Genomic DNA, 2,956 nt, shown 5'->3' on the forward strand with positions numbered 1-2,956 from the left:
CCGCCCTGCGCAGGCTCCGCCCCGGTCCACGTGACCTGCGCGCCCACCCCCGCCAGGCCCTGCCAGGCCCCGCCCCCCGACAACAGCCTGGCCGTTGGCCGCCGGCGCAGCTGACGTCCGCCGCGTTGCCATGGCCACCGCCGGCTCTCCCGTGGGCGTCCTTCCGTGGGTGCCGGGAGCTGGGAGCCTCTGTGAGGCCAGGGCCGCCAGGGCCTTTCCGCTCTGAGTACCTCTCCGAGCTCAGTGTCCAGCAAGGGCCGTCTCCTCGACCGCGGCTCCCGGGCGCCCCGCGGGGCAGGTCAGGACCCAGCCAGAGCGGCCGCCCCAGGAGCGCGGGCCGGGGTTCGATCCCCAGGACTGGGGCTGAGACGCCCCCAGAGCCGGCGTGACCCAAACAACCTTTTTAATTTGCTTCCATCTTATTGGAACCACTAGGAAGTTTTCAGAAATTTGTGACTATTCGTCTATAGTTAATAGCTTCTGAACCCTCCACTATCTAGTACTTTTTTTTTTTTTTGGCCTCGCGGAGCAGCTTGCGGCATCTTATTTCCCCCACCAGGGATTGAACCCGCAGTGAAAGCGGGGAGTCCTAACCACTGGACCGCCGGGGAATTCCCTCCACTGTCTACCACTCACGCTCCTTTAACTTCTCGGAAATACATCAGGATTTTGTCCCTCTAGACTAGTCTCTTTTGTCTCCTCTATGGACGGCGTAGTGTAAGGGAACGCATGCAGTCTTAGGAATCTAATGGCCGTACATTAGATTCCTAATTCCTAATGTATTAGGCCATAACATTTTAGTCCCTCCTACTTCTTAATGGCTTTGGGCAATTAATTTTTCTGAGCTACATCAGTAAAATAAGGATAATGATAGCCACCACCTACAGGTGTGAAAACTAAATGAACGAAGAGATTGACATATGGAAGGCCCTCAAATTTATTTTCCTTACTCAAATTTTAAACCCCTGCAATATAACTTCTGCTCTAACAACTGCTGAACCAAGCTATTTCAAAGGACACTTAATGACTTATAATCACCAAACCAATGATCTGTTCTAATGCTTAGATGTATGTCTAAAAAAGAAGGAAAGCACACACACACACACACACACACACACACACACACACACACAGCCTCCCCTTGACCACACTCTAGCCAGGCTCCTCTGAGCCCTTTCTCCACTAGGCCTTACCTTGGCCTATAAAGAGGTGGAACAAGCACCACACAGTTCCACCCTAGGCTGTCCATAGCCGCCTTAAAATATCTTCCTGGGAAAGCTCAAGGCTGCCAAAAGAATTTACCGTTTCTTCCAGCCAACACTTGAAGGCAGGATCTCTGGCTCCCAGCCTCTGAGGAAGGATAGGAGCTTAACTTCCATTAGCACCAGTTAACAAACCTGGATGGGTTTCACATGGACCAAACCTTCCAGCTTTTTTTCACTTAATTTTTCACTTTCCTGACTCTACTGAGCCTCCACCCACTGCCCTCTTCCTATTCTCTCACTCTCCTCTCAAAAGGCCAGTCACTTTTGTCCAAATCAAAGTTGGGTTTAATTCACACTGGATTCTTTTCCCTAATGCAATACATAGTATATTACTGAATAAAATCTGTCCTTAGCACTTTAGTGTCCAGCTGTGTTTGTCTTTAAACAAAGTTATGTACATATACATACACGCACATACATATATATATATATATATATATATGGCAATTTAGGCTGGGCTTGCATGAGTCTCTGCTCCACTTGGGGTCATCTGCAACAGGTCCAAGGCTGGGGACTTGAATTATCAGAAGGCGCTCTCACTCACAAGTCTGGTATTTGATGCTGGCTCAGCTAAGACCTCAGCAGAAGCTGTCAACTCCAACATCTCCACGTGGCTTCTCCATGTGGCCAGGGCTTCCCCACAACATGGCAGCTGGGTACCAAGGCATGTCCTTGGAAGTGACCCAGCATCACTTTCAGTGCATTGCATTTATAGAGGCAGCCGCAAAGTCTTGCTCATCTTCAAGAGGGAAGGGAAATAGATTCCACCTCCAGGTGAGGATGTGGTAAGATTCTGGAAGAGCTTGTGGGACACAAAATACAGCTCTGGCCTTTTGGAAAATACAATCTGCCATAATCATCACTGCACATCCTGTGACTTCATTCTTCTCTCATTCTACTTTGTTTTAGTCATTTTCATACTTGCCTAATCTCCCCTAGTACACCATAAACTTCTGGATAGCAGGGAGGGTCTTATTTAATTTTTGTATCATTTTCAGTCACCTGCAAGTGTTTGACTTAAATACAGTTTTGACACTAGATTGTGAACTAATTTCGTGAATCTTTTCAATAAATATGAACTAAATTGAAAATCTAATTGACAGAAGGAGAAGAGTGGCCTGTAGCTCTCTCTCTCTTTTTTTTTTTTTAACTTTTATTTGCATTTATTTTTTGCGGCATTTATTCCCGGGCCATAAGTTTTTGTTTCTTCAGTTTCTTCTGGGATATTTTTCTTCTGGGCAACCTCCTCTTCTGGTTTAGGAACAATCTGTTCTTTTTCAGTAAGGATCATCTCAATGTGGTAGGGAGAGCTCATGTATGGTTGATCCGACCATGAGCTCTGTAAGTCCTGCACCACATCGTTGGGGCCTTGTTCGCCTGGATTTGCTCAATGACCAGAGAATCTACATCTAAGCCCTTAAGTTCAGCATTACTCTCTGCATTTTTGAGCAAGTGCAGTAAAAATTCAGCACTCTTTTTGGGCCACCGACCCTGGGTCCAGCCCCGCTCTTTGGCCTGGGCACACCTACCAACTCCACCATTGTAACAACAGAATGGCACACATTGCTTCTTTAAAGTGACATCCTGGGAGATTCCCCGGTGGCGCAGTGGTTGAGAGTCCGCCTGCCGACGCAGGGGATGCGGGTTCGTGCCCCGGTCCGGGAAGATCCCACATGCCGCAGAGCGGCTGG

At 48.2% G+C, this 2,956-nt stretch overlaps 1 pseudogene; it reads right to left on the bottom strand.

Moving 5' to 3' along the window:
* Positions 1 to 2,444: 2,444 nt before the first annotated feature.
* Positions 2,445 to 2,956, bottom strand: part of LOC102985906 (60S ribosomal protein L17-like) — a 1,015-nt pseudogene continuing 503 nt past the window's right edge.

Source organism: Physeter macrocephalus, chromosome 11 (genome assembly GCF_002837175.3).
Source record: "Physeter macrocephalus isolate SW-GA chromosome 11, ASM283717v5, whole genome shotgun sequence".
NCBI lineage: Eukaryota > Metazoa > Chordata > Mammalia > Artiodactyla > Physeteridae > Physeter > Physeter macrocephalus.